This window comes from Desmodus rotundus, chromosome 2 (genome assembly GCF_022682495.2).
Source record: "Desmodus rotundus isolate HL8 chromosome 2, HLdesRot8A.1, whole genome shotgun sequence".
NCBI classification, from domain to species: domain Eukaryota; kingdom Metazoa; phylum Chordata; class Mammalia; order Chiroptera; family Phyllostomidae; genus Desmodus; species Desmodus rotundus.
The window spans coordinates 155,456,574-155,480,946 of record NC_071388.1 but is presented as its reverse complement, the minus strand read 5'-3'; the positions used below and the strand labels follow the sequence as shown (position 1 = coordinate 155,480,946).

The window sequence follows — 24,373 nt, the reverse complement described above, 5'->3', positions numbered from 1 at the left end:
TTATCACAACTTTATTCCTCTCATTATTATGTCTATCTTTACCACTATGCTTTACAGCATAGAGCAAGAAGTATTGCAGTTGATGAAAAAATAATTGTTGAGTAAACGTCTTCCAGATAGCCATGGACAGAAACCTGTCATCCAACGGCAGCTTCGACAGGAGCCCCGTGCTGAGATACCGTAGAGAAGCGGACCCCATTCTAGGGCACGTGTTTATGTGATGTGCAAGAAAGGCACACAGAAAGGTGATTTGTAGTTTGAGTGTATGGTATCTTTTTCCACGCCTGGCCCTTGTCACTATGCCATTCAAAGCAAATTTTCAGCCTCATGACTTTGTTATGTTTCTAGATAAAAAAAATAAATGTTTTGAATAGAAGATAAAGTTTCTGTTGAAGACAAAAAACATACACAAATACACACATGCAGCACTAATAAGAGAGAAATTCAGGAAACATAATGTAGAATCTGAATCTTTTCTGGGGTGAGTATTTTTCAAAGTTTTTCACAAGTTGTCAACTGTCAAAATCTCGAATTATTCTTTCCCAAATGTCTTTCTGAACTGATTTTTAAATAAATTATCTGGCTTGCTGTTGTGGTGGGTCATTTGTGATTACATCCATCTTGTCCAGTTACAGCAGTAACATGTGTAAATTGGATCTCCAAGGGGTGATAAATTGATGCAAATAGTGCTTTTCACCTTGGATTACCATAGCTACAGTCATATTTGCAATAACTACGGTGCTGTGTTCTTCTATGAAATCCCCTAACAATATGCTTCACCTCATGTCACATCCGAGCTACTGATAAGAGTATCTACATAGAAAAGTTTGGAGCCAATACAACTTCACTGCCAAAATTGCTCTTCCAGGAAGTTATCTTCAGAACTACTTGGTTGGTTTTAACACACTTGGAAATTCTTTAGAGATCATATGTTGTCACATTCAATAGGATAATTTTCATTTTGAGACAATAGGAATGGAAGGAGGAGTAACCCTCTAATAACTAGAAAGTTTTCAAGGCATGAAGCCCAATGGCAATGACGGGTTCCCTGGTTCCCTGGGCATGTGTCAGTCCCAGATGGCTAACAGAGAGGAGCAGATGCTTCTGGGTCCCTGGGGAGCTCTAGGGCAATTGTCAGAATTCAGGATTGTTCTTTATCTTCCACTTGGGTTATGGAATTAGGCAAATACGTAAATATCCAATAGAAGTAATGTATTCATGTGGTCTGAAAGAAGAAGTTTTTCCAAGTGCTGCCTTATAGGTGGATTATGTTTATTTGCATATCCTTATTACTTGGGTTGTGAAATATGAATGGGTGGAAGTACTGGGTTAACCAAAGTTCTTCAGAATTGTCCACTGCAGGACTGCCCAGAGCCTTTAATATGACTGATACCTCTGAGAATCTCAAAACAGAAATGTATGGCTTACAGAACTTTGTTATTAATAGCAGCTTCTTAGGAACACAATTTGGGATACCATGCCCCATTGGACAGTTAAGATGCACTATTACTTCCCTTTTGGAATTATAAATTATTATCATTTTTAAAAAAGATTTTATTTATTTTTAGAGAGAGAGCAAAGGAGAGAAACATTGATGTGTGAGAGATACATTGATTGGTTGCTTCTTGCACACCCCCAACTGGAGACCTGGCCCGCAACCCAGGCATGTGCCCTGACTGGGATTCGAACTGGTGACCCCCCAGTTTGGAAGTCTGCACTCAATCCACTGAGCCACACCAGCCAGGGTAGTATCATTGTTTTTGATATTGTATTTTTTACTTCTTAAAAAAATGATCTAAAAATGCAGATTGGTCATAGCCTTTTGATCACTTTATGAGGTAAATATAGTCCTATTAGAGTATCTATTTTTAAAAAAATTCTTATAAGCCTAGTATCTTATTATTCCTGAGTTTAACTTTTCTTTTTCTAACAGTTTATTTTAAAACTTTATTGCTTTTGAGAAAGCTTTTTTTTTTAGTAGCACAAAAAGAATGCGTACTTAAGATGGAAAATTTAGAGGCTCAACATAAGCGAAAAGAAGAAAATAAAAATCAAGCAAATATGAGCACTGTTGAAGAGTAGATGTAGAGCTTCCCTCTATTTGCATTTTGCATATTTTAATTTATAAATATAGGGTCATGCTGTAAGGACAATTTTATGCCCTTTTTTCCCACTTAGCAAGCACCATAAGCACCTTTGCATGCCACACTTCAATCATCGCCATATTTATTTTATGTAACCGCTGCTGGCTATTTAGTCTGACAGGCTTCCTGCTCTTCTCAAGTTTACTCTGTTAGCATTCTCAGAGAGTCCAGTGATGTGAATATTAGAACAGGTGACAGTGTTCTCGGTTCTATAAAGCCTTGTCCTAGAAATGTCACATGTCTCAATAGCAGTGTCGGAAAACAAGAGCACCAACAAGGATCTGCTGCCTGGAGTCCCTGAAATCACACTCACGGCGCTACGGAGAGCCCTAACTTCCCAACCTGTCCCACCAATCTGTAACTACAACTTATTCCCGGGCCACTAACATTTCAAAGAAGCAATGCAAGCAACTGAAGCCTGAAATTTATGGGTCAAATCCACAGAATGAGACAAAGTCAACCCGTCCGGCTCTTGGGATGAGGACAGTGTGGGGTCTGGGGGCCTTTAGGCTGAGATATTCCCTGTTTTGTGTGAAGTGTTCCAGGCCGTGTGGAATATTCACACAAATCTTAGAGCTGGTTCTGGAATGAATGCCCACATCACTCACACTACACATATTATCTTCAGCACCCCAGGCTGAAGAGGCTGAAATCAGCACTTCCTGGTAGATGGTTTGATGAGCCAGCTCCAATGACGATTTGAGCTGACTGCCAAGCACTGGGGATCTGTATCAGGAGAGTCAACACAGACATTCTTCTAGGCCTCTGCTGGGCTGGACTGTCCTGGTCTAAATGGAACTCTTCTCCAGACATGCGACCTTGTGAGGATGAGCCATTACTGGCCTTTCATTCTACTTTCTCAAACCGTGAGGCACTCTGAAATAACACTTCAGAGAAAAGAAGTCGAGAAATACCTCAACCAAAGGAAGTTCAAGAAATACCTCAAGGTATCGGACTAGAAATACCTCAACTATCTCTATGAGTCAAATGTTAATGAACATTTGCAGCTACAAACTTTTTAAATTCCAGGATTTTGCTTTGTCAGTCATTTTGAAAAGCTCTTGTTAAAAAAATTGTACCAAGAGGCAGTATTGTGAGGTGTCCGACATCGTGAGATCAAATTCTGCCACTCAGTAGCTGTACCACTGCTCTGCGGTTACTTCCTCAGCTGGAAGACAGAAAAAAGTGTGCCTACTTCAGATTCATGAAAAGGAAATGAAAGAAACATTAGGAAGGCAGTCTTCATTAGTGATTAATAATTACTATGATTACCACTTGATATTTAAATAAAATTATAACTACATTGACATATTTTAATACAATTTGTTATCAATAAGGATGCTATTATTATCTCTACTATGTGCAGGCGCTTGTGTTAGCTTCGGGGATAGATGTTGAATAATACACCATCTCTAAGGAGTTGAAGTCTAGACAGTAGTCACCTTCAGTTTGACTCAAGGTAGTGTTGTAAGCAGTGAAATGAATGATATAAAAGCATGGGTGAGATGTTGTGAAGAGGTACTGCTCAGAGGAGACAGATGCAGGGAGGACTTTCTGGAGTCACGCAGCTTGGGCGGTGGACTTTCACTTGCCAGCCTCACATGGGTTAGTGAACGGCTGTGGTTGGGGCTTCCCTTGAGAGCTTTAAACGCAGGCTTCAGTGGAAAGAACTGGAGAGACCTCCAGTGTTTTTGTTTTGGCTTTACTGTTTTAAAGAAGATGTGATAAAATGAGACTTTACAATTCTCTGTACAAAGTAACTTTTGTAATTATATGTATCTTCATAATAGCCTAGTTCAGGGAATAAATTTTAATTTTTTCAGGTTCTTTAAAATTTAATATCAAGCCACATACTACTCAAGTATTTAAAAACCTGGACCAAGTCAAAGTAATAGTTTCTGGTGTTTAATTAAGCAAAAACAAGCAAAAAAAAAAGGCAATTATATTTGAAAGGAAACACACTGTGGTAGGAAAAAGTACTTAAACTATCCTTCCATCCTATTTCCTGCAGTTTACCATATTTTTCCTTTGCCCTGAGATATTCTCTTGGCAGCAAACACAGAATCTTAAAATCTATACTCACAGTAATCATTCAGAGTTCTTGTCTTTGTCTGGGGCATTGTAGTTGCCTAATTGGGAACTTACTTCAGTGTCCGCTGGCTAAAAAACAGCCTGGTATTGCTTCCCCCCTGTGAGGAAAAGGGGGAGCCTGGACTGGACCTTTGGTCCTCATTAGACAGCTGATGCATTTCAATTGCACATTTTGCAGGAGCTGCTCAGGCAAGTATGGCAATGCCACTGTGGCCACGTTTGCTAATTGGAGAACGCGAGAGTATTCATATAATCTTCATGTCTCTGGAGAATTTGCTGAACTGGAGATTTAATCACATTCTCTTTCATATCCTGAAGGCATAGGAAGGCACTATCTCAAATATTTGGTTTCCATTCAGACAAGTGGCTTACGATGATCAAATGTCAGATGTGAATGAACCACAACAGCCAACCTTCTTGTCTTAAGGGTGAAGACTCTGAGCAGATCCATATTGTGTTCTAACCCTGGATAGAGGAGATTGTTCTGGAGTAGACTTTTGAAAAAGCTGTTCGAGGAAGTTGTGAGTATCCCATAGGTTTGTTTATTAGGTTGTCATTCTCAGTGAAATGAATGGCAGTGTGTAAGGCAGTGGCTGAGTTTCTTAGCTTGTATAAATAGTATTTTAATGTGTTTGTAAGCATGATTAATTTAGAAAACCTCATTGCTAAAATTTATACAGAGAGAGTCTGTACAGAGATTAATCATGCGTAACCAAAGTAAAAGAATCAGGGGGATCTAGAGCTAGAACCTGGGTCCCTGATTCTATAAAGAGACTTGTTGTCTTCTGGAAAACAGACTAAACAGCATCTTTCAAGGATGGACAAGCCAGTGTAAGCTGGTCTTTCTCCATATTTCCATGTTATGCCTTTAAAAGGATGCACAGTAAGAAGACCATTCAGACAGGGCTGACTTTTTACGAAGGAAAATCTAGGCTCCATTTGGATGCCATCTATTTATTGACTTCAAGCTTAAATTTTCTGCCATGGGCACAAGTGTTCATAGAGACAAGTTACAGCACCAAGTGTCCATGATACAAAATGGAAGCTCCTTTTGGGCTGAGCAGGTATAAAGACCCCACAGCTCACGGAACACCGCTGTCCTGACCTGTGTTGCTGGGTTTTTATTTATTTATTTATTTATTTTTCATGGAGACCAGCACACACTCTTTGTCCAGTGAAGTTTTCTTTATAGAAAATATCCACTCTACAATAGAGTTTAATTCTTCACTGATATAGAAGCCCAGCATTGTTTCTGTTAAAAACTCTGATTTCATCCTTACAGTCTGAATTTCAATGCTGGAAGTAGTCTTAAGAGATGATTTAAGACAATCATCTACCCAGGAATCAATCACATTCTGGATATGAATGTATCTTAGGGGCTATAGGAAGAGAGTTTCCAGAATTTCCCTTGGAAACTTGTAGGAGGATCTGATCTCGTTCGCCTACAGATGTCATTTTTTATGTATAGACCAGCTATACTCCTATGGTCTCAGCACACACGACCCAGTGCTAGCCTGAGACTTGGTGCGAGCCGTACCACTTCTGCCTCACAGTACTTCTATGAGGATAGATCGTTAACTTCCCGCGTTCCTCTCCCCAGATTAAGACATATCCACTTCAATGGTAGAGAAAAGAGAGTTTACACCACACGCAGTGTTCCAGTGTTGTCCAGTGTCAGTTTTTAGTGAGCAATTCAGGAAATAGCTTCCTTTGGATATGGATTTTCATCTGACTCATCAGCATGAAACATCATCAGGATCTTTCTGAATTTCATTTAAGGAATTGAACTTCCTTGAGATCCCCACTGTATGATTTCCAAGTCATTGGTGTCTGTATTTTTGTTTTTGTTCATTTCCTTGGCTGCGAGTTTTGAGGAGACATGGCCACCGGCCATATACGTTGCTTAACCTCTGAGCTGCGGGCTTGGAGGAGTATATCTCAAGGACAAGGATGCCAAAGAGGGGAAGAGGGACAGTCCATTTTCAGTTTTCATGGACAACAGTGGAAGAGAATCTAAATTCTGGCAGGAGACTGCATTAGGTGCCAAACGGCCACTGTCATTTGCATAATGTATAATTTGAGGTGTTGATTCATCTCTGATAGACAGACATGTTCAGTGAGGAGAGGCGAAATTATGCATCAGCCCTCTGCCAGCCGCTTAAGAAGCCAATCACATTCCTTCTCACCACCAGCTCCACAGAGACCTTTCTGCTTCATGGAACTTGCTTCTGTCCCCACCTAGCAAGCTGACTAATGGTGTCGGCCACCCCGATGCTGCTGAGTGTAGCTGCTCCTCTCCCAAAAGAAAGGAACCCACCTCAATGTTTCCAGCAGGTTGGGATGCATTTTTAAAATTTCATTTTTTAAAAATTGTATCCCACCTCTAAATAGGACTTACCTTTTGAAGACTGTGGTGGAACATATGTGTTCAAAAGTGCTGTATGTTAAAATTGAACCATTTGAAGTTAACGTGATTGCAGAGTAACTGATTTGAATAGGCTGTTTGTTGAAGATAGATGTTTGGCATAGAGATTTTGATTTAGAGACTGGACATATATCTGCAAGTATACGCAGCAGCAAATGCCTTTGGTTTAACAAATGGCATCTCTCAATTTAATAAAATTCATAATGTTAAATATTTAGTGAAAGTTGTATTTTTAACTACACAACAGACAGCTTTGACTTTTACAGCACTGTCTCACCTTCATCCCCCATCCCATCTGTAAAGTGATGCTGTTGTTTAGCACATTCTCTGGGGCACCCAGAGAAGGAGGTTCCTATATCCCTTCTCCCATAAACATTTTCTAAGGATTTATATAAACATTATTATAAACATTTTCTCTAATCTCAAATAATCACCCTTCTTTTTAAAAAAAGATTTTATTTATTTACTTTTAGAGGGGAAGGGAGAGGGAGAGAAACATCAGTGTGTGGTGGCCTCTCGAGCACCCCTTACTGGGGACTTGGCCCACAACCCAGGCATGTGACCTGACTGGGAATTAAACCAGCGACCCTTCGCTTCATAGGCCGGTGCTCAAACCACTGAGCCATGCCAGCCAGGGCAATAATCACACTTCTTATTAGCAATGAGGAAACTGAGGCCCAGAGCATTTAAGAGACTTCTTCAATTCCTTTTCGTTGAACAACATAAAATTGCCATTTATGTAGCTGAAGAATGGTTGAATATCAGCAGCCTTGTTGGCTCAACCCAACAGCTATTCAGGAGAGCCAAGATTCAAATTCCAGTCAACCAGGGAAGTTGGCCTTCCTTCCACTGTCTCATGCTGCTGACTTGCTTATTTATATTCTTGCGTGGCTTCAAATATTTAACCTTGGATGTATTATACACTTCATATAATATGTGGTTAATAAATATTTGTTGATTGGCTTTTTAAAAATGAATTTAGAGGAAGCAACATAAACACAGAGCTATGTTTTGTCACCATTTAGCAAAGAATTAGGCACCTCTGTTTTTTCAAATCTGGTGGTCATAAGGTACTATTGGATACTATTTCTTGAATCATTAATTCCTCTGCTTTCTCCATACAGTACAGTTTTCCAATGCCCAGGGAGCTATTACCAGTGCTGGGCTCTGTTTGGGACAGACGAAATCCTGCATCTCTGATCTCTTTTCCTCCTGTGTTTTTCCCTGCCAGCCAGGTTTAGCAATTTCACAGGTTTTATGAAATGACTGAGGAAACATTATAATCTGCCTTCAAAATACCCCTCCCCCTTTTTTCTCACTCAATTAACTTCTCCATTCCACACTTTCATTTCTTCCCTCTTTAACATTTTCTCTCTTCCAGAGACAATGCTCTAATTTTGGGGCCATGGGTGTTTAGCTCAAGCCCTTATATTGGCCATTTTAAGAACATATACGTTTTGGAAGAACCCAGGTGGTTTTCATATTTAGTATGTCGAAAAGATAAGAATTTTGAGAGCAAATCAATAACTGCACAATTTATTGTGTAATTACATAGTAATTACTCAATTTGCTTGTGAACATTGAGTCCTCTTCATGGGTTTTAAACAGATGTCACAGCAGATGCACCTCATTTAAGGGAGAATTTCCATTAACTGTATCAGTAGTTGGGCTCATTATCTTCAGTGGTGCTGAATTAAATTGATCGTAGAGGGCACTGTTGAAAACTGTTAGGAAGTGTCATTCAGACAGGAGAGGGACGGAAGTTGTCAAATCGTCAGAATCGGCGAGTTCCAATTCTCATGAAGAAGTGTATCAAATATAATGTCAGCCTTTCGAAGGGCTGATGGATACTTGGCTTTGGGATTATGTGACAGTTGTTGACAGTAATAACTGAATTATTTCATTTGGTTATCACTGGAACCTGTGACACAGGTATGCATGTCCTGAGGCTCAGAGGTCACCCAGGTTCTTAAAGGGGAGGTGCAGCAGGGTGCAAACCAGAGCCCAGGCTGCCTGCCTGCCTGGCCACTTACCGGCACATCACACTGCTTCTTCAAGCAAAGAGTCAGCTCAGTCAACAAATCAATTAGGCTGTGCGTGTGTTTTTAAACACATTGACTGACCTTTGGATTTGTTAATTTAAAATCAAAGTGATTGACTCACTTGTTTGTGAAAATACAGGTTAAGAAGCATTTGTTTATTTTTACATCAAACTCTAGGTTTTGCTGGTATTTTCAAACAGCTACAATTTGAAGTCAGTTCTTTGTGCAAAACAGGAGACTGCTAGACATGCACCAGTGCCTTCAGCTGCTTTCGTATGCACCCAGGATCATCACACCGAGTAGCGTCATCGTCAAACACGTCGAACAATGTGCCCATATTGATAATGATGGTTTAAAATTATACACAAGTTTGGAATATAAAAATGTATACACTCCTCAGTTGAAATCTGATAGCATTTTACTGAAGGCTGAGCAAAGCTTGCATGTGTCCTTGATAGTCCTTTCTGACTTTTCTTTCTTTCGTTTTCCTTTCTGGTACCTTATTTGATTATTTTTATTTTTAGCATGAATTGATCCCTACTCTACCCACTCCAGCGTAATGTGTTTTCTCATCCAAATGGGGACAACGGTGTGTTTACCCAATGCCCGGAACTGCAGACCCTTCTCCATGGTTTGTGAGAAAACGCCTGGCCTTCGTGAGGCATGTCATTCAGGAGGCTGCTCGAGTGACAAGGGCTGAGAGAACTCACTCTCGCTAAGTTCTTGAAGGCTTGGACCTGGGGCATGACTTCTGGAAAGGGTGGTGACTGGCTAGAGCGACGGAAAGAAACCATCTGGCTGTCTGTCAACAGGACTCCCACGGAAATGTCAGAGCTCACCTGGGAAAAGCCGCTTTCTCTCTTTCTGTATGGCTCTCCTTCTTTGTGAAAAAAATCAGCAGTGCTCTCTAGAGATCTCTTTTCCTTTCCTTTCCTCTTGAAAGACTCTGCGGCTGCTTGTCGCCCCTTCTTCTGCTGTTTCCATTTTTTCAGCTGAAGGACTGGTGTCTCACTGTCCTCTGTCCTTACCTCCCAGACCACTTTCCTTTCTCCTTTATTCATCCTCCTGGAGACTTACACTCCTCTTTGGAACACTTATCCTCCTACAGCTTTCCTTTCTAACATTTTCTGCCCTGTCCTCCCGCCCTCCTCCTACATGGCTGAGGACTGCTTTCCCAGACGGCCTCAGCAGGCCCGTTAGTTAGCCCACACGTTAGTCTCAGCTGAAGGGGGACGTGGAAATGGGGCCGATGAAGAGGGATGCCAACAAAGGGGTGGGGCGACATCGAATGAGACTTGCAAAGAATGGGAAAGGGGAAATTAGAGGCTCCTGGGGCCTAAAAATAAAACTAATATGTGGGGCAAGACTTGGCTTTTCTCTCCTACTCCAACTTTATATAAAACAGTCTTCATATTAGAAATATATCAATTGATATGATAAAAATGAATTAGCATAATTTTAGAGTTGGTTAATGATAGTAGTTAATGTATTAGAAATAATTTTTGTAAAATGTCTGTCATAGTGAGGGGAACATAACGGATATTCAATTCAAGATGTTTATTACTTTACTGCTTTTTTAAGACCCAAGGTTATTCAAATAAATATAGAGTTGTGTTCAAATCCTGGAGCAAACTCTAGTTTTAAAATAGCAGCACCATTTTCTTAGTTCTCTGCTGTAACATAAAGACCGTGGCAGTCAGTTGTGAGGGATGTCAGGGAATGTATAATAATAGACATCAAGTACTGACATTTGAGTAAAGTGATTTTGGAGACGGGAGAGTAGAAATATAAAGACCTGGACGACAGTCCTGCACATGTATCAGTCTCAGAAATGCTTTGTAATCTCCACAGACTTTCGTTTCCTAGTCTGCACTGGGAAGACCCTACAGAACCAACCGCATAGCGTTTCTCCTCGCTCACATGGGATCACATGTGTCAAGCCCATGGCTTGGCGCTTATCAAATCGTGAGCACTCAGTAAAGCTGTCCATTATTGGGCTGAGAGTCTAAAAGTTAGAACAGAAAATTCTAGTTTATTTTTATAGAAACACTGACTCACTTGTCTTCTGTCTACTTTCTTGGGAGACTAAGAAAGGGGAGTTGTTTAGCTAACCTGTTGGGAGTCTGTGGCCCATGAGAAATTCATCTCTTTTGTGGATTATGGAGGAAAAAGTACCAGGAACCACTATGATTGGTTCATCCTTAACTATATGCCACCTGCCCACCATTTTTCTGGCCATAGAAATGCCCATAGAACATTTTCCAATGGGCTGGTGTTCATTAGTTTGTAAGGGACTTCATCATATGCTAGACTTGCTTCGCCAGGTCCGAGGGATATTTTGGGTTATTAGTAAAGACATGAGAAGCCACCTGTGGGATGGCAGGTAGACTGTTCGTGAAGGAGGACTTGTTGACCGTTTCGTATTACAGAGCATTTTCCAAATCCTGAAACTATATGGAGTATGCTAATTCTCTTGACCAATATCTATACAGCACCTGCTACTTTCCTGCTCCGGCCTCCCTGCCAGGGAAGCAAGGGTGCATTATACCTGTCAGAGCCTATTGAGAAAGCATGGGGCCCTGCACACAGCTGAATAAATATTTGTTGAGACAACTGGGAAATAAACCCTTATGTAACCATAAATGCTATTTGTTAGAGAGCTAAGAACAAACTAACCCCAGGTGGGCAGGGGAGGGACCAGCTACCCTGGGTTGTGACAGGTTTGCTGCCTAGAAAGTCGTTACTGAGCTTAAACATCCCTCTGTGCTGTCTTTCCAGGACTGGGGGAAATCCTCTGAAAATACCCACAAAGTCCCAGAACAAAGCACTGTGATGTGGCCGACCCCGAACCCAACTTACCTCTTTTTTTTTTTTCAACCTAGGAATTGTGTCATGTTTTGGTTTCCATTTCAGCCTGCTCAGTGACTGAGGCACAGCTGGAGAAGGACTTTGGTTATACAGCATCCAAGGCCATAAACAAACACAGCATCAGAAAGGCAAACTCCTGGGCAGCAGCCATGCAATGAGGGGAGTTGCCCTGTCCATGGCCAGAGAGAGCAGGGCTGAGTGTTATTTGCAGAGAACAAGCCTGGCTCCTGGCTCCTCAGCCCTCCACTGCCCGCAGCTGGGGCTGCATAGCTTCATCTTGCTCATTCAGTCTCACCCTGATACCAGTCCAGGCCCGTAACCCAATAGCTGAGGATAGCCTCAGATTCCCAACTGAGCCACGCTCTTCCTTTGGGAATGGAACCAACTACATTTTGTTCTGTCCTTTGTGACTGACTGGACCATCCTATATCCTGCTTACTGTAACTGGCACTGTCACTGTCTAGTCTACAGCTTTGTTTCTTCAACGATCAGGAGAATGTGTAAACACCTACATGCAGGGCTGGTTTTGGCAATAAACGAGATGATCTGTGAGGCACCTGGCATGGTAAAGATGCACAATTTACGTTGGTGTTTGAGTCAGACCTCTGTATGTTTTGACACATCAGTGTGCTAGGGACCTGGAATTACGCCTCTGAACGTGAAGCCTAGCTGTTGTGGTGTGGAGGACATCTGGTAGACCACAGTGTAAAATATGCTTTTTATTGACCAATATTCCTGTGTGCTAGAGGCATCCCTGACTCTCCCCATCCCTTCCCTGAGCCTCATTCCTTTATTCTCACCCTCACCCCACTCAGGACAGGGTGTCTCTTAACCAATTTCCTTTGAGGGTTTGGGACTCAGAGGCCTCCTCAGGGGCACAGAGAGACAATAGGCTACTGAGCTAGAGTGAAGAAGCTTGAGCTACCCCAATATCTCCTGTCTCTCCTCTTCGTCAGCTCCACCTCTGCTGCTTGTGGAGTTGATCTGGATGTGGTCCACCAGAGACAAAAAAACACGGGTGCCTGCCCTTCCTGTTTCTCCCCTTCCCAAGGTTCTGGAGGCTGGAAGGGAAACTTTCCCAGGTGCTAGTTTTCAGGCAGGTGAGGAGCCTGCTGTGAACCCTGGAGGCAGAATGGTGGCGTGGGTGGAGCGCAAGACTGCTAGTCAAGTGACAACCCATTCCCTGCTGTGTGACCAAGGCCACTTGAGGACTGTAGAAACCAAATGCAGATGGGGCTTACTATTCTGCTCAGCTGAAGAATGTCAAGAAAACTCCATCTGGAGGGAAAATGCTTGGCCCACATCTCTACCTAAATAAAAAAAAGAAACCATGCCCAAATTAATGCCTCAGCTTGCAGGGCGGAAAGAGAAGAAATCAGGGAAAACAATTGAACACTTAGCTCTGAATTCATCATGGCACAAGATCTTTATCAGTGTTTCATTTAAAAAAGAAAATAAAACTACATGCCAGCCTCACAGTGGACACTGAATTACGAGATGGCTAATTCATTAAATACCTTAGCAAAGAGATTAGAGGGTGAATCCAGGTACTCTGGCACGGGCCTCCCACCCCCACCCAAGCCCAGAGCAGGAGGAGGAGCAAACACACCATCACTAACTCTCCAACTGCTCAGGGGGCTGGAGTGGAGGGTGCTGAGCTCTTCTGAACAACCGCCTTGGGCAGGGCAGAGAAAAGGGGTGGGGCCCCTTTCAGAAGTGACAATGAAAGGGATGTGCTCAGGGAGAAATTTTTTATGGTGTAATCTGAATATGATAACATGGAATTAGGAAGAGTATTGTTTCCCATTGGCTGCCTATCTCTGGACAAACTACTTTGGCCTATAGTAGGGGAAAAAAACAAACTTTAAAATTAATCTTATTTAAAACAAACAAAGAGATAAAGGATTTGCAGAACTATTTCCAGGGATCCCAGGCAGGAGTGGGCACGAGGCATGGCGGAAACGTCAGAGTATGGGGTAGCAGGCGGGTCCCTGCTGTCCTCTGGCTTTCCTAATACAGATCTTGTTCCCTCCTTTTCCTTCCCATCTGCCTGCTTCTGTCTCCCCCAGCTACTTGTTAGCTGCCTGGAGCCTCTGTGGTCCTGCTTTATGTTTCAATCTGATGAGGACCTTGTTCCATCAGAACTGAACAGTTTATCTAAAAAGGAATTCACATAAGCTAGTGGAGGCTCATAGTGGTGGTCTGTTAGGTGACATTTGTAATTTACCAGGGAGTCCTTTAGGGCCTTATCAGAAAAAAGGGGAGAAGGCTTTTATTTTGAAAGTGTCACAAGTCATTCACAGGGCAGGTATCTTTGGAGGAACAGGACAGGCAAGTTCCACAACAATTCCCTAAATCACTGCGTGGACAGCTGCCTGCTCCCCTACAGACCAGCTCTGATCTGGGAAGATCCTTGCTGTCTGCTTCTGATACCTTCCAGAACACCGTGACTCCACGATGAAAAAGACTGTCTCGGTCAAAAAATAAGGAAGGAGACATCGATTGGACACTTATGGTGTTCAGTCAGTTCTCTAGTCCCTTTATGTTCATTAGCTAATTTAATTCTTACAACCCTCAGAGATGAGGCCCGGAGTCACTGAACCATCTGCCTAAAGTCACAGGGCGAGTAAATGGCAAAGTCAGGATTCACACCCAAGCTGTCTGACTCCCAGGCTCCCACTGGAAACCATGATCCTGACTGTATCCCTAGCAACTAATGCAGTGCCTGGGTAACAGTGGAGGGTAACAGTACTTCTGACTTTCCTTTTATGTCTTAGTGATGGTTAGTTTCATGGGTCAACATGACGGGGACACAATGCTCCGATATTGGGTCAAACATTCTGGATGTTCCTGTGAGAGTCTGTTTAGATGAGATTTTCATTGAAATCAGTGGACTTTGAGTAAAGCAGTTTGCTGTCCATAACGCCGGTGGGCCTCACCCAGTTAAACTCCCAAATAGAACAGTGGGCCGATGTTCCTGAGCATGAGGGTATGCTCCAGCAGACCACCTGGCTTCGGAGCCGGGGGGGGGGGGGGGGGGGGGGCGGGGGGGCTCCTTCCTGAGTCTCCAGCCTGCCAGCTGGACTTGTCAGGCCTCCACAATGGTGTAGCCGTTTCTTAAAGTAAAACTCTTCTTAAATATACACATCCTATTGGTTCTGTTTGTCTTGAGAGCCCTGGCTAATACAGCCTCCTTTGCTGAGGAGTTCCTCAAACTTAGATCCTAGGCCCCTTTTTTCTTCTTCTTGGTCTAAATTTTGCTTATTTTCTATGTAAATTTTTCCTGCCCATGGTCTTAGTTACTACTATATACCAATAATTCTGAAATTTATCCTCCAGCCCAGATGTCTCTGTGGAGCTCCAGACCTATGTAACGAACTCTTTACTTGGCTCGTGTTCTTTGATATCTGACAGGTACCTGAATGAAGCAAGTACAAAAGTGAATTTATGATCTTGAAACCCTGATTCTTTTTCAAGGTTCTCTATCTCTGCAAAATGTACCTGCATCAATCTGAAAGACCAGCCACCATTCTTAACAGCTCTCTCTACCTTATCTCCCTACTTAATCCACCACCAAATCCTGCCAATGTCACTGCAGACGCTTCTCAGATCTTTTTACTTCTCTCTGTCTCCACCACCACCCCCCGCTTTAACCTACGGGAATTTCTTATCTTACTCCTATGGTTAACTTTTTAAGTGGCCTAGTTGCCCATTCTGTTTCCCCTTTAATCTTTTTCTTCACACTCCAGCCACAGTGATCTTTTAAAAATATAAAGCTGACCATGCCATTCTGTGTCATACCTGTTTGAAACCATTCAATGACTTTCCATTCCCCTAGGAAGAAGGCTAAATTCTTAGTGTGACCACATGGTGGTTCCCAGGCCCTGCAAGGTCTCATCCTGCAGCAATTTTCCTTCTGTTCTGTATACTCCACCTAACTTTTTTTTAGTCTCCTGAAAATGCTTCCTCATATCACTGGTCCTTTGCACATACTGTTTTTATTTTTGAAGATATAGAGACTTATTCCCAACCTCTCAACTCTCATGAGTCACTTCAAGGGGAAACTGTTGTGTTCCATACACCCCTCCCTTGCTCTAGTCAGATTCCTCTGTTATACCATGTCATAGCACTTATCTAAAGTAATAGGAGTCACAGCTGAGATTTACTGAGTGCTTGTGATGTTCAAGTGTAAGCACAGTGCTGAATATTTCACAATCATTACGTAAATATTATCTAACTGAAATTACAACACAATCTGAGAAGTAGGTGATGTTAATTATTTTCTTTTTTTAATGGAGAATTTTTTAAAGATATATATTTTTATATTTTATTTATTTATTTTTAGAGAGAGGGGAAGGGAGGGAGGAAGAGAGAGAGAGAAGCATCAATGTGTGTTTGCCTCTTGAGTGCACCCTACTGGGGACCTGGCCCACAAGCCAGGCATGAGCCCTGACTGGGAATCATATGGTGACCCTTTGGTTTGCAGTCTGGTGCTCACCCCACTGAGCCACACCAGCCAGGGCTAATTATCCTCTTTTAGAGACTAGAAACCTGAGAACCCAGACAGGAATCTGAGTGCACATGCAGCAATGTGATAACTTGGTAGACCCTGGCTCTCCCATTGGAATGTGTGTTTGGAGTGAGCAGAGGACAGGTAAGTTACTGATCGGCACTGTTAAGAGGCCTGCCAGGCGCATAGAATGTGTTCAGTACCTACCTGTTGATTGAAATAATGATGAAAATTTCAATGATTAATGAACTAGAACACATTTTAATATTGAGACTAACTGGGTAGCGCTTTCATTCTCTATTCTAAATTAGTCGCCTATGAGATTATTTACAAATTCTAGACAGTTACTTGCAAATGAGAAAATGGCATTCTCAATACTAGAGATGTTTAGAGTACCCTCCACTCCACGTTTTGATGACCATCTGCTTCATTTATGAAAGAAGCAGCAATTTAGTTTAATTTGGCTCACGTGAAGGATAATTTTTTTTGTACCAGTTCTTCTGAGGCTTCTAAAATGGGAGTCCCGCTCACACAGACGCACAGTTACAAACGTGTGTTAGGTAGGTCCACACAAGCAGCTGTAACCAATAAACCCTAAATTTCCCAGTTCAACAAAAAACAGTTATTTCTTATTTGTGTAACAACCTACAGGAAGTGTTCTTACTTGGCCGGACAGCTTTTCGCCTGCTGAGCCAGGAGCCCAGGCTCCCTCCATCCCAGAAAGCCTAAGTTCTCTTGCCCAGGTGGCAGTGAGGAGAGCCAGCACGGAGAAGGCACACCTACTTCCTAAAACTCCTGGCCCCAAATAAAGCATGTCAGATCCACTCCTATTTTGTCACCAGAAATTCATCAAGTGCTCACACCTGGCTCTAAGGAAGGCAAGTAAATGCTGTCTAATTACATGCCCAGGAAGAAAAGAGAGAAAACATTTGAGTGAGTCGCCTGCCATCTCTGCCTACCTCCCATCCCTATAGTACAAAGCCGAGAGATGCTTTAAGATTAGCACAAAGTGCCCTGGAGTATGGGAAGATTTTAATGCTGGGCATTGGAAAGGCCTGTAGAGGACAGGATTTTCAGTGAGTCTTAAAGAACAGGTGAGTCCTTGATAGAAACAGATCCTAACAGGCACAACTGAGAGTGGTGTCAAAAATGGTGAGGTCTGTAGTCAGGCGGGAGTGAGGATGTGAGAGAGGATGTATGCTGGTGCCTTGGTCTAAGTGTGCATATCTCAGCATCAAGTTCAAATTATTTTAATAATCTCGTTTCCTGAATTCCTTCTATAAGTAATTAAATAACAAATGAATTACTCCCTCCACCATGAGTATCTTAGTCCCTAATGTGAAGATATGAAATAATTAGAGGGTATGCTGTGTAAGAATTTTAATGTCATGGAAAATTTCTATTTTTGAGACTGTGCTAATTATACAGGATGAGGTTGAACAAAAGGAAGATGCATAATTAGCAAAGCACATCTTATTATTGTACAACCAGATCTGTTTAGAGGCTCTTCTGAATCTAGATATGTCATAAATCAAGAGTGATCTAGTATTTATCTTTTAGTGGACAACTCTGGAGATTTTAGAAACTTGAGGTTTGGCCATTTTGGATTTGACTGCGGGGGTGGTATAGGGAAACTTTTACACTCTAGTCTAAGTGGCATAGAGGAAAGAGCAGGGTCTTTGGAGGGAGAAGACCTCTGTCCCTTCCTTGGTCTGCTACTCATTGGCTGGGCGGATCATAACCTCTATGGGCTGCTTTCTCCACTGTATGGGGATTATGATACCTATGAAAGTGCTGTTAGTGCCAGCCAGACCCAATAACGAAAAAACACAATGAGAGCCAGACAAATCCAAGATAGAGGTGAGGCTGACCAGACAAAGATGCTCATGTTGATGCATCAGCATAATGAAGGACGCACCTGGAAAGCTGATGAATATTCTGTTGAGATCCTCCTCTGAGACTGCCTCTAAAATCCCTGCCTGTAGAAGATGGATAAAAACCCTCAAGACAAAGGACCCACGGCCCACTCTCCCTTGAACATGCCCATGCCCCTCTTTCCTTAGGCATGAACTTACACAGTTGGGGCTTCTTTTTCTTAAGCTCTAAGGGCCCTCGTCTTGTCCAACTTTTCAGTAAGCCTAAAGCAGCCCCAACTTGGCTCACTTCTGTCACTGTGACTTGTACTTCTTAGTAAGTCTAGGCAGCCCAGCCTAGGCTCACTTCTGTTACTGTGATCTTGCTTCTTCTACCCTAAGCCTTTCCTCTGTTTCACTATCCCTACCTTTACTAATTGCACTCTCAAAATTACCTGGACTCATGTCTTGAATTCTTTCTTGCACAAAGTCAAGAATCCACACATTCCAAACCGTGCTGGGACAGACCTGCCTTGGCCCAGTCCCTTTCCAGTGACAAAAGCACTTAGCACTGAACTTGAACTATATTAAAGACTGATTTAAAAATTTTAGATCCATTTCTCTTTTCTTTTCCTACATTATTTTTCTTGAGAAAAATTTCATTCATCTCAATAAAAGTCCTAAAGACTTGAAGAACTTTATAAGAATGACTTGATATCAAATGGATGTATTTCCTTTAAGCCTACCAAACTTTAATAAAGGCAGTTATAATATCAGTGGCTCTCTCCGAGCAGTGTCAAGGATAAAGAAATACCTTAGTTGTCAAATCCAAGGAGGGCTGACTCAGCTCTTCTTTTCTTCCGAAGAAGATAAATTGCATCTCATACAATTTGCTTTTGGCTAGGGGGCTTTTGTTTTGTTTTCAAACAAGATCTCCAGTGCAAAAAACAAACTCTCTTACATATACATTAAAAAGGGCTATGATGAGTCCCATAAAGGTTTGGGCTTTTCCCTAGATTCTGTTGGCAGAATATTATAAATTGATATGAAAAGCGAGAGCTTAAAATTTGTACAGTATTACATATTATTTAATTGCAAAATGCAAAATTGTTGCCCATCCCAAGCCTCAGCTCAGTTGTGAATAGTCTATACACTCAAGTGCATCTCAGTGTTGACTGAAAGGACCTGGGCTCTCAGCTCCGGAGAAGGCATTACGATAGCATTATCATATCAATGGCCCACATGCAAAGTTCTTGATAAACGATCAAAATCCAGAGGCAAGAGATAAAATATGAGAGTTTGATTTGTGTAAACAAATCAAAGGTATTTAAAGTCAAGCTGCTTAATCTACGTTAAAGCACTGCCAGGAATATAAACATCAGAACAGCCTCAGAGCCAGAACCGGAAAGAATTAAAAGGATAGAAGGAACTCTAAAGATTATTTGCTACTTTTCCCTGATTTACTATAATCCAGCCATATTGGCCTTCTTTCAGTTCTGTCAACGAGCCAAGCTCAAAGCCTCTTCTCTTAAAGCCTCTATAAATCATCCTTCTGCCTCTTCAGAGATGCCTCTTGTAATAGTCAGGATTGTCTCCATTAAGCTGCATTAACAAATAGCTTCCATATCTCAGTGGCTTAAGGCAATTAAAGTCTGTTGTTGTTTTCTCAAGCTACATGTTCAGAGTGGGTTGGCCAAGGGGGTCTCTGTTCTTTGAAGTCAAATAAGTTCCAGGCTAAGGGAGTAACCACATCTTGGACCACACCACCAGTCAGAATGCCACAGAGAGCTGAGGCAACAACATTAAATGCTCCAGAAATGACACATGTCATTTCTAATCACAACACTTTGGCCAGACCCAATCCATGGCCCTCTGAAACCTCAGGGAGGCCAAGGCAATGCAATCCTACCATGTGCCTGGAAAGGGAAGGGAGTAGGAACAGCTCTCTGGACTCTTGCCCCTCCCTGGACCAAACTTTCTGAAGCAGGTTCTAGTTTTTCACTGCCTTAGTGCCCCTTTTGTATTATTCATAGTGCTTATCATGATTCGTAATTGCATTATTTACTTAATAAATAATGTTTTGTTTTCAGTCTTTTTCCACTATTGAACTCCAAGGTCTGTAAGAGGAAGGACCAGGTCAGCACACTAACTCTATGACATAGTTATCAAAACTGGTCAGTCTGAGTAATGCATTTAAATGCTGAGTATATTTGTCTTGAGTTTGGAGAATCCTTAGGGCGATGATCTCATGTCTCTCAGCCTAAGTCCTTTCGGGCTGTGTGCAGATGCCTCTCCATGGCTCCCTATCTGAAGACCCTCCCCCTACACAATGGCGGGGGCTAACGCACAGACAAACTGGGCCTTCCTTCAAATGCTGTTTTGAAACAAATTGGGAAACTCTCACTAAAATCTCACAGAAATCTCCAAAGGCAGTGAAAACCAACACTTCTGATGCAAATTGCTGTGCACTTTGTAAATAATGAAAAGAATAAAGAAATTTGGTGCATTGGCATTTTCTTGGATTTACTTTTGGCAAATTCGCTTGCAGGAATTTGCTCAGAGCTACCCTCTCACCCTCCAGTAACAGATGTACTTTGCTGTCAAACTGAGCCTGGAATTTGGAAGTCACTCTGAAATAACTGTCCTTTTTATGGGCAAAAAAACGCAGTTTAGAGAGATTAAATTACTGGCCCAAATCACAGAGGTGATGGTGGGAAAGATGAAAGTCAGATTCAGTCTCTCCTGCCAGTGTGGGGCTGCTTTCCCTGAGTCACCCACAGGAAGACGGCAATCATTTTCACAAACTTATCATGCTATTTAGGGCAAATAGTAAGTGTATAGAGGAACATTTTGAGTATTTCTCTTGCTTTTTAAAATCACTTCAAATAAAAACATTTTAATGATTACTTGTTATTTTAGATACTTCCTTATAACTATACCATCATTTTTATACTATACTTTTCAAGCAAAATAAGAAATAATTGAAGTACAATTGCCTTTGAGACAAGGTTATTTCAGCAAAGAAGGTTCAAAAATCAATTAGCTACGGCCTTGGAGAAATGGATATTGAAGTAGGCGTTCTCTCAGATCACCTAAGGCAGGTCTTTAGTTCCCTAATATTTTATCTTAAAAGTGGCCACCACTAAAATCAACAAAAAAATTTCTTAGGTAGTAAACATGAATTTTAAAAAAGGACTTTAAAAAAATTTTTTAGCTATTATGTTCTTTCTCCTATTTTATTCAGGAACATAGCTTTTATGTCAAGGGTGTTTTTATATATTATAGCAGGTAAACACTGATAAAAGAAAAAATTAAACTTTTCTTTTATTAGTCCTTAGATGATGATTTCTGATTTTACAGAATCACTGTTATTCTCCCACAGTGACGGCCTACATTCGGAACAGCGTGTTCTTCGCCTACCTGTTGGGCCGGGCTTGCTGTGCTCTTCTTACCGCAGGTGCAGGGCCCAGAGCATGGTCTCAGGCTGTGATGAGGAGGATTGCAATGGCTCGTGCCAGGAGAAGCTGCTGCTTAAAAACTGCAGAATCCTGTGGGGGTAACAAGGAAAGAGAAAACTTTAGAAAAAAATGAAAATTACTCAGGCTCTGAGAAATCAAGACGAAATTCAGTTGTTCAAAAAAATAGATGTATTTAGACAGAACACAGAAGGGCATGTGGGTGAGCACTAAGTACAGGTTGATCAAATGAAAAAGAGAATGCATAACTGACATGTGAAGGCCAGAGCTGGGCCTAGAATTGCAAAGCCATATGCCTACAAGACCGGGCAAGCAGGGTGAATGAGGGGGCATGAGACTGGGTGTGAGACCACAGGGAGCAGTAGGGCTGTGGTGAGCTAGTGAGCTCATGTCTCACCTGAAGGGGGCAGCCTGCTCATGTCTAGCTGATGGTTTTCCTTGATGCCACAAGGAAAAACAAGCTCAGTAATGCAATTACTGCAGATTTTCAAGGGATGACAGAAACACAGATTTCTATGAGAAATCTCTTGAATTCACATTTAGCATTCAATTAAACAAAACAAAACATTGTGTGGGTCAAAAAGGCTAAAGTGAAGGCCTACTGGAGGGTCAGGATTAGCTCATGGGTAGCCAGCTTTTACCTAAGTCCTAGGGCAACATCTTTAATTTCCAGATGATGAGAAGGAGTCCAGAGGGCTGAGACCAGTCGGGCAAACACACAGCAAATTTGTGGCAGAGCTGGGGTTTTTAGGCATGAGGGTCTTCCCTTTAACTTAAGACCTTCTCTTTCCCTTATGACACTCAGACTGGCTGAATCTGATCAGACCTGTTGAAATAACAGATCCAAAGCCAACCAGAAGCTACCTTCAGTTCAACTGATCCTTGGGTCTCAAGCCATATTTGTATAGATCTTCCTAATGGAAAATGTACTGTGTTTTGCTGTGTATAACACGCTCCCAAGTATAATGCACATCTGTGTTTTGGGCCTAAACTTTCAGGAAAAAAATCTTACATTTTAATACTTTAATTCATTTTTTAATTTATTTACAGTTAGAAACAAAACTGATTATTGTATTCCAGGGTATTATTTTGCATACAGATATAATTATAGCTTTCTAGAGTTATACTTTTCACTCATAAACATAAATGAAAGAATTAAAAACATTTATACAGATACAAACTTAGTACTACCCATGTATAATGTGCATCCTTATTTTTCCCTCAAAAACTTGGGCAAAAAAGTGCACATTATACACAGCAAAATACGGTAATTTTCTGTTCTCGCCATTCGTATGATGGGAAACTGAGTGACTGAGGGATGTGATGGTTCCTCTCAGGAAATAATACACTGACTACAGGCATTTGTTTGGGATGGTGTCTGAGCAGTGTGGCCGCATGTGAAGAGCAGCAGTGAGAGGTATGGGCAGAGGCATGAGTAGGACCCACTGGATCCATTTGCTGGTTTCCGGTTTCGGCCCAAATACTTCTCTGTTTATATGAAGGTGGTGCTGTGTGATGGTTAAGTGTATGAAATGTCTTTAAACATTGACTCAGCTGCTTACTATGACTTAAGCTTTTTAGATCCCATGTGTAAAATAGTGACAGCAACAGTTCCTGAACTGTAGAGTTGTGTTGCACAGAAATGCTTAGAACGGTATTTGTTCAAGGCAGGCACTCAGTACATATCTGCTAGTATCTGTAACAAATGCCAACATTTATTGAATGCTTACTACGCACTAATGTAGTTATAGTTATTACCTGTAATCATCACTATAATCCTCTTCATTTTACATATTATCTTTACTTCAATAATGAGAAAATCATGACCTTGGGTGGGAGATCAAGTCTTTTATCCAATGTCACCCTGGTAGGCAGTGAACCCGGTCTCTGAACCTAGGTCTATACAACTTAGCCATTTGTTTAACCCGCCTCCCCAGTGCCTTGTCAGTGTTCAACTGAAGATACTATTCAGATCTTTCAATGGAGATACAAATCAACTTTGGTCAAACAACAGATACTTGTGAAGTCAAACACCAAAGCAAAGGAGTCCCAAAGCAAACGATAAAAACCACTGCCTGCTTGATAATCTTCTGCTTCATGCAAACTGTACTGTTCCAGAAATGGGAGTGGGCCACACGGCTAAGAACAAGACAGGGGAGCATGTGGTCAATTTTCAGTCTGCATAAGCCCCCATTCTTACCCTTTCAAATGCTATGGCACTTAATAAATTATTTCCTTAATATTGATCAATCAATTTCCATGGCGGTTGCTTTCAGAATTGAAACATATAGTGAGTGTTGACATTGGGAAAATAACACCAGGAATATTTTATTCTAGCATATTTTTTCTTAAAAAAGTTTTTGCTTTTATATAGTTTTCTATGCAAAGAGTGGAACAAAATATAAACATTTATTGAGGTGTATGAGCATCTTATGTACAACTACTGAATGAAGAAAAGGAAAGAAGGAATGAAGGAACTAAGCAGCTACTGACTGCCAACACGAGTCAGGCCTATGCCAGGTGCTGTTACATACATATTATGCACATTAGCATTTACGGAAGGAAAAATAGCCAAACCAGGGCCAAAATACACATGGAAATGTATAAAGAGCCAAGTCAATTTGCCATGGGCAGATATTTCAATTTAAACATCTCAGATCTTACTAAGACATAACTCCTTACCTTGACTACACATTTTATTTAATTTTTCTGACACAAAATATTTTTAAATTGACTTCAATCAAGTAAGAGCAAGGAAGGAAAGTGTCCTTTCAACAAAAATATTTAGTTATTATCAGTGCTGGGAAAATATAAACTAGAAGCCATACAGATACAAATATTTCCTGCTTTAGAATGAACTTAACATTAGATAATGATACCTATTCTCGGCAATAATATAGACAGCGGGAATATATTATACAAGAAAAGGTAAAAAAACACAAGCCACTTTCCTTAGTCTGAATC

The 24,373-nt window shown here is 41.4% G+C and overlaps 1 protein-coding gene across 3 annotated transcripts in view; it reads right to left on the bottom strand.

The window, feature by feature from the left end:
• B3GALT1 (beta-1,3-galactosyltransferase 1) overlaps window positions 1-24,373 on the bottom strand; it is a 510,742-nt gene that overhangs the window by 24,008 nt on the left and 462,361 nt on the right. For all 3 annotated transcript variants that reach the window (XM_071220665.1, XM_071220664.1, XM_024579916.3), the window contains one exon: window positions 21,354-21,481. The gene's annotated coding sequence lies outside the window, so the exon portion shown is untranslated. The remainder of the gene's footprint in view (window positions 1-21,353; window positions 21,482-24,373) is intronic.